The sequence below is a fragment of the Euprymna scolopes genome, chromosome 7 (genome assembly GCF_053919585.1).
Source record: "Euprymna scolopes isolate OS-2025 chromosome 7, ASM5391958v1, whole genome shotgun sequence".
Classification (NCBI taxonomy): Eukaryota; Metazoa; Mollusca; class Cephalopoda; order Sepiida; family Sepiolidae; genus Euprymna; species Euprymna scolopes.
The window spans coordinates 78,325,531-78,346,240 of NC_136488.1; the positions used below are offsets into that span (position 1 = coordinate 78,325,531).

The window sequence follows — 20,710 nt, forward strand, 5'->3', positions numbered from 1 at the left end:
ATCTTTAACGTATAAACTAACTAAGTAATCCCTTGATAATAATAATAATAATAATAATAATAATAATAATAATAATAGTAATAATAATAATAATAGTAATAATAATAATAATAGTAATAATAATAATAATAGTAATAATAATAATAATAATAATAATAATAATAATAATAAAATACCAGTACTACTAATAATTAATAAATAAATAAATAAATAAATAAATATAAAATCAAAATATTATCGGCCGCAAACATACAGAATAGCCGTGAAAAGTAAAGAACGGTTTGAAAAAACAGGAGGGAGTCCATTAACCCGATGCCCACTTGAATGGTTCGGAAAGTATTGGGAGATTGACGAGGTGTATTGCCAAGCAAACCCGATAGGCGATGAAAGGTAATTACCAGCGATAGATAAAAGAGAGGTGGTCGTTGCGATAATGCAAAGCTATTTGCATAGATTATTGAAAAGTTGGAGATTACTGGAAATTTGGAAGGATTTTATATCACTCAGATATCAAGTACCCCAATTTGTTATTGACCTTGACCAATTGATGATGACCTGTCTGAGAACTTTTAATGAGTAAATAATAATAATAATAATAATAATAATAATAATGATAATAATAATAGCGATAATATTACTACTACTCCTACTACAAATTATAATAATAGTATAAATAAGAAGAAGAAGAAGAAGAAGAAGAAGAAAAGAAGAAGAAGAAGAAGAAGAAGATCAAGAAGAAGAAAGTAAAGATAACGCCAATACTTCAACGAGCACGAGGAACAATCCCGAAAAATTTGAAAAAATGATGGAGGAAATTAGTATCAGAGATGATGCTGAGAAGGTAGAATGGACGAAAATAATGAAAATATAAAACCGGGTGCCAAACAGTCATATGGAAGTTGCAATAAGATAACAGAAAGAACACAACCACAAGAGACAAACAGAACATAAACCACAAAATGCTTAAATTATTTCTGTTCCCAGTAAAACATGTGTGAATCAGAACTAGTAAAGAGTAGTAGTAATAATAATAATAATAATAATAATAATAATAATAATAATAATAATAATAATAATAAAAATAATAATAATAATAATAATAATAATAAAAATAATAATAATAATAATAAAAATAATAATAAAAAAAAAAATAATAATAATAATAATAAAAATAATAATAATAATAATAATAATAATAATAATAATAATAATAGCAGAGATAAAACAGTAAAACACAAAACATAAAAAAAGACTGCATAAAATAAAGAAAACTGAAACCGTATAAGTGTAAGTTACCTCCCCCCCCCAAGAAAAAGCATTTGCATTAACAAATAGTCGTGAAGAGTCAAGCAAGATGAAAAGTCAAGGAAAAAAATGCACTAATCAGACCTGCACTCAATCACTTCAAATGAGGCTTCGCGCCACCCAGATTTTAGTGATTCTTAATGGTCAGTGGTCAGCAACAAATGAATGACAAATGGCTGTTGCGATAACACAAATTAATTTGAAAACGTTATCGAAAGAAATAGATAGTACTGAACATCTCGGAATACTTATTGTTACTCCAGGGAGCATCACAGGTTGTTTTTGAGGGTAATTCTTGCACGCGGCCTGCATGACTACTCCTAGTGAGTAAGTAATAACCAGGATCCCTCAAACATAGATAATAGAATGCCTGCGAATGTACAAAATTCCAGGCAACGTGATAAATCTTATTGGAAATGCAATGAGAACATGGAGACTAAAACTGATAACTGATGGGCAATACATAACTGAGATTAAAATTCAAAGAAGTATTTTCCAATGCGAAAGAATTCGGTAAGAAAAATTGTGCACTGTTAGTTATAAGTAGAGGAAAACTTAAAGGTATGTAACTACTCAACCATGCGGACATAAGGGAACTAGGTGAACCTGACTGCTAAAAATATTTGGGAGTTCTGGAAGAAAACACTATCAAATCAACAGAAATGAAGGAAAAAATTGGACGTATATAGTAAGACCCCTAATAAAAATTGTAAACTCGTGGGCAGTGTCACTACTCTGGGCCGTTTATAGATTAGACCAAAGAAGTAATAAGGCAACTTGACCAGAAGTCAGAAAAATATGACCATATACTGTGCATTACAACCAAAGGATAATGTTGGCTGACTCTACGTGTAATAAAATACGGAGGAAGAACACTGGTTTGTATAGAAGATTGTGTGAAAGGCACGAAAAAAAAAAGAATTAGGAAAATACACAATGCAGAACACAGAAAAGATAATTGCTGCAGCAAGAGACACTGAATAAAAAAGGAAGGGAATGGAAGAGACGAGAAAATGGGAAGAGAAACAGAGATAAAGAGAAGAGAATGAGATATAGAGGATTCTTACGGCTGAGAACAGGTGAGATCCTAGAAAACACTTGGACATGTCTATGAAAAGGAAACAGCAAATGCAGACTATGTGGTAAAAGAGAAGAAACAATAAAACACCTAATAAGCGAATGCATCAAACTAACCAAAAAGGAATACACGAATACACCTGATCAAGTAGAGAAGGCAATACAATGAGAATTATGCAGACAACTGCATCTTTAACACTCAAACAAATGGTACAAAGCAAAAACCGACAATAGTACTTGCAAATGGACATCACAAAACCCTATGAGACATTAACATATAAACAGAAAAAATATCCCAGCAGAAAGACCGGATTTCATAATAAAAGAAGGAAACATTCTGCCAATTGTAAATTTCACGGTTCCAACAGACTACATGGTGAATATTAAGGAGAAGGGGGGGTGAATCATATACACGGAACTGGCCGGAGAGCTAAAAAGAATATCCAGAAAGGAAACGTCAAGATAGCATCAATAATAGTGGGAGCACTAAGAATAATACCAAAACACTTTGAGAAAAAAAATGGCAGAGATTAGAATCATATGGAATGACTCAGAATATTCAAGGAATAACAATAATAAAAATTACTGATATGTTAAGGAAAAACTTTGGATGCGGAAATTAATACACATGAGCTAAAGGCGCTAAGCGGACAAATAGGAACGGCTACAGAAGTAAAACACACAGAAACGTCACATGTGATCAATAAAACTGAAACTGCACGGCGATATGTTAAGCTGCTTATTCTCCCAAAATAAAGTCAGCATCACCTAGCACCACATCATATAGTCGTTGAGGGTCAAAGAGGATGGAAAAACTATAGAGAGAAATCACTAACGAGACATTCACTAGATGAGTGCGAATATGATTGGAATCTTGGGGGGGGGGGGTTATTGCCCCTAAATTCCAGTGAAGAACAATGGTCGCTGCCAATGAGAAACCAATAGTAAAAGGCTGTTTTGATAACGGAAATTCATCTGCAAATACTATCGGAAAAGAGTACTTGAAATCTTGAAAAGACTTGTTCTCACTCAGACGCAAGAGAGATCACCACAGGTTGTTCTCAATGATAAATCTTTGAGGAAGGCATATGTAAAAACTCTTAGTGAGTGCAGATAAATAATAAAGATCGTAGACGTTGAAGAAGGTATAAGTTTTACCTGTCGTGTTGAGAGCCCTGAGGAGTATGGCAAAAGGATTTGACAAGTGGATGAAAAAATTTGGGAGCCATTGCAATGTTGGAATCCTTCAGAAGATTGCCTTGCTTGAAACTTCAGAATCTTCCGCAAAGTACTGGATTTGAGCATTAATTTTTGCATTGGGTGGTAACAATTAAAAAGAGGAATATTTCTAGCCGGTTCGGCTGATGAGTTTCCTTTCTTGAACTTATAAAGCATTATATACCTCAAATGATTCATAGGCGCCTCCATGTTAGTAGGGTTGAAATGAAGCTACTTTAAATTTTCTCGTTCTGTAAAAATATGTAATTAGTTAAAATGCATCTAAACATAGCAATGTACGAACACTGACGCAATGTACAAAATATGTTTAAAGCTTCGTTTAATTAAAAAAACAAAGGTTAAATCCGGACAGAACTTATGGGATGACATGATATATATATATATATATATATATATATATATATATATATATATATATATATATATATATATATATACATATATATATATATGTATATATGTGTGTTTGTGTGTGTATGTATGAGTGTGTGTGTGTGTGTGTGTATTATACGAGGGGCGTTCCTAAAGTAATGTCCCGTATGGATCACTATGGATTGAAAATTGCATTGTTGTGATGACTGAACTGATGCATTCATGACGTGAAAGTTCCATGTTTCTGTTGCAGAAATTGACGAAGTGAGACGCTAAGAAAAAGCAACTTTTGTCATAGACGTGCGTCAGAAGCAGAGGTACATCATAGAATTTCTCCACGCAGAAAAAATTCAAAAGATCAAAAGATCGAACATCAAAGGATCAACATACATCGGCGATGTAGTTGATGTCAGCACAGTTAGGGATCGTCGACTTCAGAGCAGTGACAAGATGTGAGTGATAAAGCGCCTCCCTCGTTCATCGCTGGCATTGAGAATAGTAGTGACTATGTAGGAAAATTAATTTTGGAGCTCAAAAGGTCGTTGGTTTAAATAGCATTAATTCTGTTAAACGTAGCTTTTAGAGTTTTCCTTGGCGTTTTAAATATACGCATTACTTTTGGAACAACCCTCGTATATATATATATATATATATATATATATATATATATATATATATATATATATATATATATATATATATATATATATATAATCGTTTATTTCGCTTAAGCGGGATTCCTACTTGGATGTATTTATGTATAGTTTATCGGTGAACACATTTATAAAACGCTAAGAAGGCCATGGTTCACTGTAACTAGAATATGTCCCAATATGAGTAACATTTTCACGGATTAATCTTTCGCCACTCATCACCGTAGCTATATAAACCTAACGAGATTTTAAACCGAGACCCCAGTGAGAAAAGCTAATTGCAGTATCATTGTGAACATATTTATATATTTAAGCAAGGTGAAGATTTGTTTGAGACTCAGTCATTATGGGAATTCTCAGTCAATATCAAATTACTTCGTGTTACTTGGTGTCCATATTGAAAAAAACGCCGAAAACTAATGATCATGCCTGAAGCAAAACGAAATTTATTTTGACATTTATATCAAGAATTGAAAAGAAAAATGTTTGGATCCTGGAAATATTGAAAATATATATTTTACTGAAAAGTTTTTATGAATGCATATTATTCATAATTTAAAGCCATTATTTATGTCATATATATATATATATATATATATATATATATATATATATATATACGTGTAGGTGGGAGTAAGACAAAATAGAATGACAAAAAATATAAATTTACATTATTTATTGAAAGATAAATTGTATAAACGCAAGGAATATAATAAAAGCATTCTTAATCTATAAAGTTTCTTGAAATTATGATTTTCTCTGTAGAAGAAGGAACTAGGAAAGTTAAATATATAAATTATTAGTTGGCATAAAATTGAAAATTAAAAACAAAATGTGGGCACATGCAATGTTCGCAGAAATGAAAATAGAAACTAGGACCCATACATCCAAACATTACTAGAAAGTTATTTATTAAGAAATGATCTAACATAAAATATTCATATTTCAACATTTTGAAAACATATTTGTTTGTGTGTGTGTGTGTGTGTGTGTGTGTGTGTGTGTGTGCATTTAAAATACTTGGACGTGTTTGAAACAATAAGGATGTTGATATCTTGTTAATTTTTTTTTTTTTTTTTGATAATTAACTATTTCTAATCGAAAATAATCAGAGTAAATTAAAATTATTTATGTAGAACGTAGGGCGTTTGTAATACTATATTGTAATTCTCTATATATATATTAATACGATAGCGTTTGTGTTCTTTGTGTGTGATGCTTCACTCCGAGTTGTTTCATTGTTATGTTCTTCAATTTCTTGTCATTAATAATTTTACCAACAATTCTTCATAAGTTTTTATTTCGGTTTCGACTATAGCTGATGGCACTTAACTCATCTAGTTTTTTTAAAATAATTTTATCAAGAATTCTTCATAGGTTTTGGTGTCGGTTTCGATGATGGCTGAAGTAATCAAGTTATATATATATATATATATATATATATATATATATATATATATATATATATATATATATATATATATATATATATAACTTTTTTATTTCGGTCTCGATTCAAGCTAATGCACCCAAGTCATATGGATATATTTTGCGATCTTTGAAATCGCAACTTTATAACATATAAAAATCGATGGAACATTTATTCTCTAATAAGATATACGAAATCTGCAAGAATTAAAATATCATATTTAAGCGTACTTTACGCTTTGCCGGGCGTTCCTTCTTACTTATATAAATACTTTTCCCGTTTTAACAAAAAAAGCTACAATAATACCAGAGCGTCTCCATTTTACATTGAACATCTACAGAATGCCAACAGCATTATATTACATATGAATGAGCCCACTGTGGAATTTCCACAGGCCTCGCTAGTAAATAATATTATTAAAACAAAAACATTCTATCATACTTAAACATTGCTGATAGTTTTCAAAATACATCTTCATCAAGGCATACATAGAACACTAAACTAATTTTCACTAAATCTATCTCTGTATATATATATATATATATATATATATATATATATATATATATATATATATATATATTTATAGTCATCGACATGCAGTCCTGTTTCGTTGTATCACAACTCATCAGTGCCGTTAGACTAGCATCTCTCCCAAGGCAAGGATATATATATATATTATTATTATTATTAGTAGTAGTAGTAGTAGTAGTAGTAGTAGTGGTAGTGGTAGTAGTATATATGTATGCATATCTACACGAGAAGAATACCCGTAAAATTAATGGGAAAATCATTTTTTTTTCTGAACATAACTGTTTACACCTGTTTTTAAAGATTAAAATTAAGATACAATGACATTGAGCTTATCTCTATAATCCTTATTCTTATTTTGATTGAAATATATTACATACGTTTTGTTTCTAGGCAATGTCCTAAACTTAAAACAAAATCTCAAACGTTCTTAAGAATTTCTGATTCAGAGAATCTTGCATAACATGTCTAATGTGCATTGACCAGATGCAAATCATATATTCTTGAATTTTCACGTTTAAGTTTCGACTGTATTATATCTGCCATACAATATATAAAATATACCACAGAAATTCAAGGAATAGTTGAGAAGTTCTAAAAAAACGTGATAAAAACAATTTGTTAGAATTAGGACAATAAAAAAACAAAAAAAAAAGATTTTAATCTGATTTTACGCATGAAAGTAAAAACAAAAAAAAACATTGTTCGTGTCATATTTAGAAAATAAAATTATTTCGAGATCAGTTTGAATTTTGAAACGGATAATTGTATATAATAATAGCTTTGTGATTTTCAAAATAATATTTATCATGTTTTAAAATCGAACTTTTTATATATTAATTAAGGTCTAAATCTCATAGTTTACATTTCACACAAAATCGAAGGTATCTTAATTTTCACAAAAGTGTCTAAAATATTTTTACTTAGCTTGCAGTAAACTAAATTAAAGTAAAGTAAATTAAGATAAAGTAAATTTAATTATTCATAAGCCCACATAGTAGCTGTGTTAGGCAGTTTATTGATGATCACATTCAGGAGTGAATCCTTAACATAATCTATACATCTATAAAAGTAAGAATACGTCTACCTATACACTCAACGGCTTGTTGGATTGAGAGACTTGAAATGTTCTACATAGGATATTCAAACCTATGGGCATTTTTTTAAAATCGGGGTTCATCCGCAAAATCACAGGCTGCTAAAAGGGGCAAAATTGAAAAATTAGTACGTGGGGCTCGTTAGATTTTTTTTCTTTTTTCTAACTGTTCCACAAATGCGCATGCGTAAATAGTTCATATGACATTATTAATAAATTAATTAAAATAAGTACTATTTCAAAATACTTTTTTAAAAATATTGTTTCACGCCCGCTTAATGGTTGTCGTACTAAATTCATTGCCTTTACGTTTTGATGTTGTATCCAGTACGAGTATTTTTCACTTAAAAGAAGAGATGTTTAGAATAAACATTATACTCGCATACATACGTCTCAGTTTCTGTATTTATAAAAAAAAAAAAATAATATTTATGCGTACTTTACGACCAGGCAACGACATGCGGTCTGCTAGTATATCTATAAAAAATTAGAATGCGTGTGCGTGTGTGCGTGTGTGTGTGTGTGTGTGTAAGTACGCTCCTCAACTTATACACTCAACGAATGTTTGCCATACAGACGTGAAATTTAGTATATAGGATATTTAGACATGAAAAACTTTTACATCCATTTTCATCTGGAAAGATAGCTGCTAGGGAGTCCAAACTAGAAAAATAGGTTCTTGGAATTAAACGGAAATTTTATGTTTGCTGTTTCACGAATGCGCATGCGTGAATAGTTCACATTGCAGATTATTACGTTAAGAATAAGTAGTTTGAAAAAAAAAACATTTAGAGACAATGTCTAATGATTATCGTACTTAACTCACTGTCTTTAGATTTTGGTTTCGACCTCGGCTCGAGAATTTTTTCCTTATTTTTTTACTTACAAGAGGTAAACTGTTTCGAAAAAAAAACATAATACTCGCATGCACATTTCTCAGTTTTTGCATTATCAAAATAAAATATGCATACGCATTTTACGACTTGCCAACACTGGACGATCTGTTAGCAATATATAAAGATTGATATATACCCAATATTGTGTAATTATTATCTGACAATTGTTCATGTATATTTCAAGTCATAATATATTCAAATATTTCTTCAATGCAATCATGTTCAAACACCCTATTGTTAAACTTGACACGTAATTAATTATTATGACACGTGATTAATTATATTTAATCGTAAAAGCCAGTATGGTTTGACAAATATAGGGTATTGAAAACCTGTGAATTTGATAACGTATTAGTTTATATATATATATATATATATATATATATATATATATATATATATATATATATATATATATATATACCCACTAATGGAGCTACTTCTAATAATTTACTTATGAAAATATAAGCGTTTTTACATGTAGTAGATATTTCATGCATATATATATATATATATATATATATATATATATATATATATATATATACATATATATATACATGTATATCTATATGTGTGTATTAATCAAAAATTATATATATATATATTTATATATATATTTATATATATATATGTATAAGAGCAAACAGTTAATAAAACTAAAACATGTTAAAAAACACTTTGAAAAAGAGTTAAAAACATGTTTAATCTGAAAAGGAAACACTTGATAAGTGGATAGTCTTTAATCCGCGTAGTTTCGAAGAAATACTTTGCTCCTCATCAGAGAATATATATATATATATATATATATATATATATATATATAAACTACTTCATTTACTCACATAAAATTAATATACGAAAGTATAGATTTATGCGTAAACTTCTAGTATTTACTTCAAAAGTGCTCAATATGTAGGTAGAACTAGGAATCCTAGAGTGGATGAAACGATGAATATTCAGTGTAACTTAATCGCCATATATATTTTATGTATATATATATATATATATATATATATATATATATATATAGAGAGAGAGAGAGAGAGAGAGAGAGAGAGATACAGAAGAAGAAAAAAAGTGGGAAATTTGTCAAGCAACGATTTATTTTTACAAAGATTAATTTTTACAAAGTTTTTCAAAGACAAATGTTATATTATACTCATAGATACTCAAAATATCGTCCGTGCACTTCACTGCAGCGTCAAACAACAATTTATTTTTACAACACTCACACGGCACCAATGAAAAAATAGCAATGAAGCATTTTATTCATGATCTAAGCTGATCTTCAAATTTCCCGCTTGCATCGATTGGATTCCTAGATGTAAATCTAATGAAACTCTCGTGATAATTAAAAAGCGCTCAATGCAGGACAGAGCTGGTATATAGTCTGTTGTACAAACATTGTTGGTTACATTGTTTACACGTGTGCATCCATGTTTCAGTGGAGCCCCAATTCAGGGAGAACACTTGATCTTACCAAAAATAATGAATATTGAAACGGGTGTCAAGATTACCGTTTCAATATCACTTCTGTTTTGGTCTGATTAATTGTGTCTCTACTGAAACATGTATGCAAATATGTAACCAATAATATGTTAATAATAAACAGACTATATATATATATATATATATATATATATATTAAATTGTAATTCAATGAATTTCAAAAAAACTCTCATTGAAATGAAATGAAGTGGTTGAGTTTCATATCAAAGAATTTTTATTATTCTAAGCAAGACAAAGAATGATTTAGAAAATTAATCTCCTTAACCTATAGGGTTTCGATGTCTACCATCTCATCAGAGGAGAGAAAATATTAGCAAATAGTTATAAAGGTATGCACCCTATTTGCTAAAGTCAGTGAGACATGGAAAGTCAAAGTGGAAATAATGCATTTATCAGAAGTCCTGTATCAGGAGGATTTGTAGAAAAAGGATATGAATGTTTTTTAGATCCAGCTTGCTTGGTAAAATCCATGTTATACGTTCTATACATCCGTTTGGTAATAATGTCCAAGCTATATATTGGGTAATCCGCATAGCTGTGTAGATATCCGAATCGGGCATATATATATATATATATATATATATATATATATATATATATATATATATATATATATATATATATATATATATACTAGCAGAGAGACCCGTCATGGATTGCATGAGGATCGAAAAATGTTCCGCTCTCATAATGTGATGTTGTCGAATTCGGTGAAATCGCAATTTAATTAAATCGCTTGAGAGCCTGCGCTAGTCAGGGGCCCCAGCCCCACCGTAGCGTGCCGGGAAGTTCCATATTTCTCCTCGCAGTGACTTATTTTACAATACATTGTAGTCTGCATTGCCCTGTAGAGAATCTACTGTTGATTTTATAAAATTATCTGTAATAATGGTTTTACTTAACGTTGTAAATGCAAAATTCGAGTATGATGGTTCAATAGTACTGTAAACTAAAAAAGGATTTCTGAACGCGCCCCTGTCTTATATAAGAATGTACAGTTGGTTTTATAAATCGGGCTTTTCTGCTGGTACGTTGTTAAAACATCTCAAACTAACATATACAGACAAAATCATTTAATATATATATATATATATATATATATATATATTAATCGTATCAGTTAAAATATATATATATATATATATATATATATATATATATATATATATATATATATATACTAGCAGAGAGACCCGTCATGGATTGCATGAGGATCAAAAAATGTATGTAGGGAGAGAACGAGAGAGAGAGAGAGAGAGAGAGAGAGAGAGAGAGAGAGAGAGAGCGAAATACATCCTCATATTAGATCCCGTAGAAAACGTTGGACGACTTATCTAAAACGATCAATCATCAACTAGCCAATATTATTTCCTCTTTTTGTCCTTACGGACCCTTTATCGCAGAAGAAATGTCGCTAGTGTTTCTTTTCTTTATAGTCATTTTCAGTGGATGTTTCGAAAGTGATCCAGTCTATGCCTGCACGCTGTAATACATTTACAACAATTGTAGATGATTTTCTTTTCTACCTTCTGTATTCTTTTAAGTAAAAGTAACTTCTTTTTAAAAATACTATTCCTCTGTAGAATGAAAAAAAAACACAAGAAACTGCTTCCCAGCTAACTATAGCACGTTTGTTTTCAAGTCCAATGTACGCAATCCATCCAATTTCTGTCCCTTCTCAACTATTGCTACTAATGTTTACTTAGTTCTTAATCAGTGTCCTCCTTACAAATTAATTAGACATAATACTAATAGGCCTTAATAAGTAGTGAATGTATAGTGCCGAAAGAAACGATTAGCTTGGTATTTAGTTGAATAGAGCTGTATATTTATATACATTTCTATAATCACAATTTTATTTTGGAAATCAAGTTCTAAGTAAATTGCGTACACAAAGTTAATGCCGCTGCATGCAACTGTAATAATATAGTGTTCATTTATTTATTTTTGTTTTCTGCTTTTCATGGAAATTTATCAAAACTAAAAACTTATTTCTGATTACAGTCTCGTGTCTTGAAAGGAAATATACTTTATTATACAACTTAGTATAAACGACCATCTATAAACAAATAGGACATTTTTGTATCTTTTAAATCGTCATCACACATACACAGACACACACATAGAGACACCCACCCACATATATAATCTTGAATGTCGACTAGACACTATATTCGAGTGGCCAAGACATCTCTATACAGAGACGTGTCATGAAAACCTTGCATGCAGATACTTCCTCACAAGTAAACACTTTGACTAGATATTTTAAAATCACACAGTATTCGCAAACCAAATAAAATCTCCTTGGCATACCCAACCTACCCTTGCTTTTACGATGAATGGTGCACTTGCCCCTAAGTGATGTTAGCTCAAGTAACAGCACGAAACTGGATTCTCCGCCAGACAAGATGAATTCTTGTCTTGGAATAGAGTAAGCCTAAAAACTGCAATGAAATGATATTATAAGTTATATTATAACAATGAAATTATACTATAATATACTTGAAATTGTTTATTGGGGAAAGGAAAATTATATCATCAACTTCGTTACTAATTCAGCATTTAAGAAGTAAATTTTACTTTAACAGAACATTCGAATATCAATGTATCTCATATAATTACTAGGTGTTAGCCTCAGGAAGTGGAGCCGCTCGATTTCTGATAAGATTGACTAAAGTAAAATGAAACAGGGGAAAATATATAATATTTTTAAATAAACATTAACAGTTTTATACCTACAGCCTGTTATGTTTACAATCATAAGTGTAGAAAGTGGTAATTATTGATTGTCATTGCCTTCACAGACTAGCGGCTTTCTGCCAAGCTACTGGTAACTAACACATGAATAGAAGAAAATCAAATACCTCGTAATGGCATTGTTTAAGTATACATGACTCGTGTATTCATATTTTTGTTGGTTGTTTAAAACGCCTGATTCCTTTAATTATTTTAGCCCAGACATGAAAGTAATTGAAAAATACAGTAATTAAATTTTTTCGGGTATTTTCCTCATTTTAAAAATCTTTTTGAATATACCAATTAAAGATACTCTAGCAACATAAGATGCATTTGTTGCGGACACTATGGATTTTACACCGTTCTTTGTTTCTTTCGAACTTTCCCCATAACTAATATGTGAAAGTTTTGAATTGTTATACTGATTAACGAGATTTCCTTTTTTAATATATGTTGCTCTTATTACCCTTAGCAGGGAAAAGCATGGATGCCCTAAACATCATGTATCAAGAAACGAATCTTTATTATAATTTGTGCTTCTAAACAATAATTTTAAAAACATTATCTTGCATCATTTAAATTCCTTCGTGTGTATATATATATATATATATTATTATTATTATTATTATTATTATTATTATTATTATTATTATTATTATTGGCTCACAAGGAGCTTTCACACAGGTTATCAAAGCCATCTCCTTGAAAACAGCCCGTGGTGTTCGCTGGAAGCTGAGTAATAACGAGCCTCCCCAAATTTCTAGTACTCTCCACCTCTTTCGATACTAATATCAAATAAGTTTGCATTATCGCAACAGCTGCTTGCCATTGATTTTTCGTTGGCAGCGGCTATTGGTCTTCAATGGAATTTTAGTGGCAATAAGCCTCCCCAAGGTCTCAGTTCCTTTCGCATTTATCCAGCGGAGATCTGGTCAGTACTCTCTCCTCGGTCTTTCTTTCCTCCTTGACTCTACTTGACTGTTTGTGCTCACTTTTTTTGCGTGGGGGGGGTCAGTTACGTGGTAGTGGTTAAGAAACATAGGGGTGTGTGGCTTCAGGGTTCTTGGTTCCATGTGGCGTTTCATATTTTGCCTCTGCAGCAGTATGTCTGGTTCACGCTTGTTGCTCATTAAGAGTTTTTCTTAATTTTTCAGCTATTTTCATTATTGTTGTTCGTTGTATTTTTCCAGTCATTCCTCTGATTCCAATTTCTCCCATTCTTTTTCCAAATTTTTTCAAGGTTGCTTCTAGTGCTTCTACTAATATTGGTATTATTTGGATTTTCTTCTTCTTCTTTTTCTTTTTCTTCTTCTTCTTCTTCTTCTTCTTCTTATTATTATTATTATTATTATTATTATTATTATTATTATTATTATTACTAGTAGTACCGTTTTTTATCTGCTTAGTTACAAGTTTCCACTACCGGAAGCGAATTAGAATTAACCATCCGATAATTTCGAAAGACCTTAAAAACTTCTGTATATATATATATATATATATATATATATATATATATATATATATATATATATATATATATATATATATATACATATATATATATATATATATATATATATATATATATATATATATAATTGTTACTATAGTTATTTTTAATACCTGAAGACACTAGTGTTTCATCCTTTCGGGAAACATCAGTGCAAGGATTTACGATTACAACCGATCGAGAAAATCAAATCTGGCAACGGGCCATCTTTGACTCGATTAGCAAGAAACAAACTACAGGGCAAACGTTAAAAGCTAGATATACAGTTATAAAAACATTTATATCAATCTCTAAACAGCTAGAGGTATATTAAGATCATAACATTATTTTCTATCATGCGAGCTTTATTTCAATTTGATATAATTAATACTATAATTAATCTTTATATATATATATATATATATATATATATATATATATATATATATATATATATCCAAAGGCTTTTTTGAGTTTAAATATATATAAATCACTACGTTTTTTTTCTCTATTTATCAAAAGTCACTAGATACATCTCTTGTCCAGTTAATTGTCTACGCTTCATAATTTCAATAACGATTTTTTTACTTTTCAGAAATAATTATATATATATATATATAATTATTTCTGAAAAGTAAAAAAGCATATATATATATATATATATATATATATATATATATATATATATATATATATATATATATATATATATATATATATATATAGTAGAACCCCTGGGTACGGTTGCCCTAGGATAAGGTTTTTCGTGTTAAAATGTGGAATACGATGTTTTTCCGGTCTCTGTTTATGTTTGTATAATCAATGGTTTTGGCAGGTAAATTAAAACGAAATAATTGATTTTTACAACACGAATTCTGTGTCTTGTATCCATAAGTTTACTAAACTTGTTAAGGCAAATACAATGTCAAACAACTATTACTGTCTGGAATGAATTCGAAAGAAAAAATAATTCTAAATAAAATGACAAAAGTGCTTTCTTTTTTCTTTAGCTAATCAGAAATTGCATTAAAACAATACAATTTACTAGTACTTCCATGATATTGACTGAATATAAGCGGTAATATACACGTATGTGTGCATCCAAATACATATATAGATATTTAATATTTTTAATTCAAATAATTATATATATATATATATATATATATATATATATATATATGTATAAAGATCGAATAATTTTATTCGTGTAATACGTATAATTTTGGCAGAATTTCGTTTGATACTAAGATCCCGTTTGTAAAGTCGATATATATATATATATATATATATATATATATATATATATATATATATGTATATATATATGTATATCTATATATACTACATAAATGTATATATATGTATATATATGTATATATATATTTATATATTTATTAATAAATAAATGAATATATATATATGTATATCTATATATACTATATATATATTCATAAATATATATATATGTATATATATGTATATATATTTATATATTTATTAATAAATAAATGAATATATATATATATATATCGATTTAAGTAAAACAAAACGGTTTGTCTATTAGCACGCATGTTTTCTGCTTAAAGTAACAGTTCATTCTTGCTTTTACTTATTACCGCACTGCATTCCTAAATAGTATGTATCTAGTCTTCCCGAGGTTTTTTGATTCCAGGCTTGTATAAAAATGTAGTGCCTGTTAGGCCCTCGTTTTGACGACTATAAATCTTTCCGGACCGACGAAATTTTTTATTTGTGTTTCAGTCAAAACTGTCTCCTCTTTAAGCCCCCGATTTAGCCACATATGCAACCATTTATCTTTATCCTCGTGTGCAGGATAAAGTAAAGAGGTGCTAATTGTTTTCTTGGTTCTATTTCCATCTCATGGGGTTTCTGGTCTTTTAAAATACTTTTTTTTTTCGATTCGTTTTTCACGTTCATTTTCATATTTTTTCGTTCATTTCATTTTTTATTGCTCTGTCTTTTATTTTTTAACTTTCCTTTTAATGTTTCCTTTTAATTCACCCGATCGTTTTTCTTTCGTTTTTCCCCACTATTTTTTTTTTCGTATTCTATTTCATATTAATCCTCTTTCTCTTGAATACTTTTCCTTTTTTTCTTACCAACATTTACTTTTTTTTAATTTTTTTTTTTTAATTTTGTCTGTTCCCGGTTCCCGTTTCTTTATTTATTTCAGTGTGGTATCCCCATCTTCAACGTCGTCCCTTGCTTAATACGCCCTCCTCTCAAACCCCTATAAAAATAAAAGACGAATCAAGAGCAGAGAACCTCGCTCGTAAACTTCAATCAATAAGACGGTGGTCGTGGGAGAAGCGTCGTTGCTGGCAGTGGATGTAGCGGGGGTACTGGTGTTGGTAGCGCTGGTCGCAGGCGCGGTGGTGTTCGTGGTCGAGATTGTGGTAGCAGCAGGGGTGACTTCAGCATTATTTATTTGTTTGAACTCTGACCCCGTCTTTTGTGTAACAAGGGAGATATACGAAATTAAATGATAGATAAAAGAGTTGCGCATGCGCAACGAAAGTAAAAAGCGAGATATATAATAAGACAAAAACATCGGAGTAGGAGACTTTATTTATATTTCGATTTTTACAAAAAAACATCACAGTATAATAAATCTTCTTCACAAAATAATATGCGACACAAGGCCAAAATTTGTGGAAGTTGGAGGGAGTCGATTGTCGTCCTCTTGGTATAGTCTCTAAACTAGCTTTAATCACCAAAATATCACATTCAATCTATGGGTAAAACCCACCGAACATTATTCCCAAAATATTGAAGGAGCTTGAAAGCATTTAAGCGGTAACACTTAAAGTAATTTCGACTGTATATTTCTTAGCAAATACTCCTGAATTAAAAGATTGAAAGCTTTGTAAATTATTACCTCCGTACAAAACCTTTTGCCTATTTACAATTTCAACTTGAACATGAAACACCATGTGTTTTAGAAACATTTCTTCAGAACAATAACAAACTTTGCTCTCTATAATTGGATAACAAATGTCAACGAGCTCATAAATGCCTCGCTTATGAAATTAATTAGGATTTAATGTGAAATATGAATCTAACTCACATTTATTTCCCCTATGATAATGTTAACGTAAGGTCATCTGAATGGGTTTGTAATCATCGAAACAAGAGATAATGTAAGAAATCAATCTCATAAACGCAATACTCCCTGGCTGAGGCGAAAATAATTTCACAATTACAAAACCATACCTTTAAAATCAGAATTTATTCAGTTATAACATCAAAGAAAGGTTATTGGTCCGGGTACAGTCCTTGCAAATCGGTGGGTCGGTTTTGCCTCCCAAATTGGGAGCCAGTAGTTAACTTCTTTTGTTGATAAGGCATTTTCTCGATAAGGGATTCTTCTTGGAGCCGACTTTTGGTGAGTCTTGCTCTTGCCGGAGGTTTTTGTAGACTGAAAAACAGAATGGATGTTTACAAAAAAGACGCCAAGTAATTATCTTGGCCCATACAAATTTATCAATCATAGGCTGCCTACAAGAAATGTGCATAGGTGGCTTAAAACATGAAAATGGCATTGTAACTTGAATGTCTCACAATGACGTGGTGGAATAAGTCCGGGGAATATACAAAATATAGCAATATTCCCCAATAGAATTCTCTTAAGTAAGTGATGCTGTAAGAACCACGAGCATTATCATGATGGAAGATTTCTTCCTTTTTGTTAAATGAAGAAGGTCGTTTTCAGGCCAACAAGGGTTAGGGCACTGCAAAAAAAGAACGAATTGTGCTTTAAAAATCCGAATGAAAAAAAGTTTTTAATAAAACATGGAGATATGTTTAATTTATAGCAATATGTATAAAATCAATGACAATAGTAAAAATGCCCTTGTTAAATGTCAAAATCTTTTGCCTGACTCGATATTGATATCTAATAATTATACAAATAGAGATACAAAAATAAATTAAATTAACAGGAATAAGTGTTGTATAAAAATCCAATCAAAATAATAATTTGATAACAAGTTGACTGTTTAAAATTGAATTAGGTTTCAAAATTCTAAAAATAAAAACATAATTTGATAAGGAAATAAAAATCGACCATTTTCCTATATTATTTCGAACGTAAAACGAAATATAAATAAAAATGAAAGATTGTCGAGCATTAATTAATAAAATTATAAACTCTTCTTCTTCATTTTACTTAGAATATATTTTTTTTAATTCTGTTTGTTAGCAAATCGATCTTTCTCTTAGCTTTTTAGCCATTTTTCAAGTTTTTCTTTTTCCACCATACAATGTTCTTTTTTTACTTCTGTATAGGTGTAGCATAGTGCGGTGGCGCGTATGATAATACAAGTAAAATGAATTCACTGATGAGGAAAATAAAGATTTTAAAAAGAGATAACGTCAGAGACGGGGAGAACGTTCGAGATCACGTGAGAGGCGTGAATAACGTTCCAGATCACGTGGGTGACATCATGGCCGTAACAGTAAGGAGATAAATGGCGTTGTTACAAAGAAAAAGCGAGTTGAAGTTCTTTTCTATTCATTGTCTACTTTGCGACTGTGCATACAACGTGTTAGTTACCGTACGACGTTACATAGGTACAGGCAATATTTGTTTGTTTTTTTTTTCTTATCCGTGCATCTTTTTTTAATTTATAATCTCATATGAACTTTTAAAAGTAAACACAAAATAGTATTACACTATAATCGTATTATTAGGATTATTCAAAATAATTCTTCTCATTTTGAACGTTAATCGCACGATGTAACCGCCGACCTTCTTTAGATGTATTTTATCAAACTTGATAATCTTCTGTAACATGATAGTTAAATTAAAACATGGATCCGACGTTGTGTATGGGAGTCTCGCAAAGAAAAATAATCCACTCAAAGCCGTCTGACAGGTAGGTTCTAAGTCAGCGACAATATAATCACATTTCTGCGTTTCTTCTCGAGGTCAATTAAAAGTTGCTAGTTTATAACTATAATCATCTGTTATGTCTGTCTGTAATTCGTCTATTTTACCATAATAAATACCTTTTTAACAGTTCGAACAATAAATAAGTATTACGTCTTCTTTAAAAGTCCATTACCTTCCACCACATGGTTTAAAAAAATCTGACTTATGAAGAATTCTTAGTAAAATTATTTATTACAAGAAATTGAAGCCCATAACAATTAAATGACAATCACTCGGATCTAAGCGTTGCATACAAAATAATGCTATCCTATCAATAGAATGATATTATAGTTGACGCAATATGCAGTACTGATTTAAGAAGTTAAACAAACAAACACGATTCGTGCGCCACAAACTGAGAAACGAAATCAAAACGTTTACTTTTTATTTTGATTTGATTACTTGAGATACGAAGACATGTTTCTGCACAGCTAAAAAGTAAAACATGGATCAAGAACAATTACGTTACGCATGAATATCTGTAATGCCGTCGTTCGACCTTCACCTGGCAAATTCCTTTCCTTTGATTTTCACATTTTGTAGCGAGTTGCCACGTTTAAAAGACAAATATAAAGTTCTGCATAGGTTCGAATACCCTATATATTAAATTTCATATATGTGGACCAATAACTGACAGAGGAGTTTGGTAGGCAATTTTTTAAACAAATATATATATATATATATATATATATATATATATATATATATATATATATATATATATATACGCATACGTGAATATATATAGGAATGGTTTTGTGTGTTTCTATAATCTTTTTACACAAATATTACGCAAGTATAAATTATGTAAAATGTCTGTATGAATATAATTACAGGTGAAAGTAAACTAAAGATTATCATGCCATGAGAAAACAGGTGAAAAAAACTAATAGAGAATTAATTAAAATGAATGTTTAAAAGAATATCCAAATTAGCTAGATCTTTTGCTACAATTCTACGACCAATCTACGAAAAAGTTTTATTTTCTTATTTGAAATAGAAAATAGTTTTTTTTTTTATATGAAGATCATTACACACAAAAAATTCATTTATTGGAATATATATATATATATATATATATATATATATATATATACATATATATATATATATATATACATATATATATATATATATATATAAATCGCAAACTGTCTTCATCCACTCTTTCCGATATTTTTTGCCGATGCACAGCTATGAATATCTTAACAGTTTCTCCCAATGACTCTTTCTGATAACACTGCTTATGACTCTTTCTGATAACACTGCTTATGCCTCTTTCTGATAACACTGCTTCGCAGCTGCGTACATGACAATTCACTGCTCTAAATATGTCAGTGTGCACGTATGTCACCTCTATGGATAATAAATACGTAAATGTGATATATTTATAAGCAATTTCTACGCGTATATATATA

The 20,710-nt window shown here is 30.1% G+C and overlaps 1 long non-coding RNA gene across 1 annotated transcript in view; it reads right to left on the reverse strand.

Moving 5' to 3' along the window:
* Window positions 1-16,911: 16,911 nt before the first annotated feature.
* The window catches only part of LOC145279785 (uncharacterized), a 21,695-nt gene continuing 17,896 nt past the window's right edge, over window positions 16,912-20,710 (reverse strand). The window contains exon 2 of the long non-coding RNA XR_013868450.1: window positions 16,912-18,090. This is a non-coding gene — a long non-coding RNA (uncharacterized LOC145279785). The remainder of the gene's footprint in view (window positions 18,091-20,710) is intronic.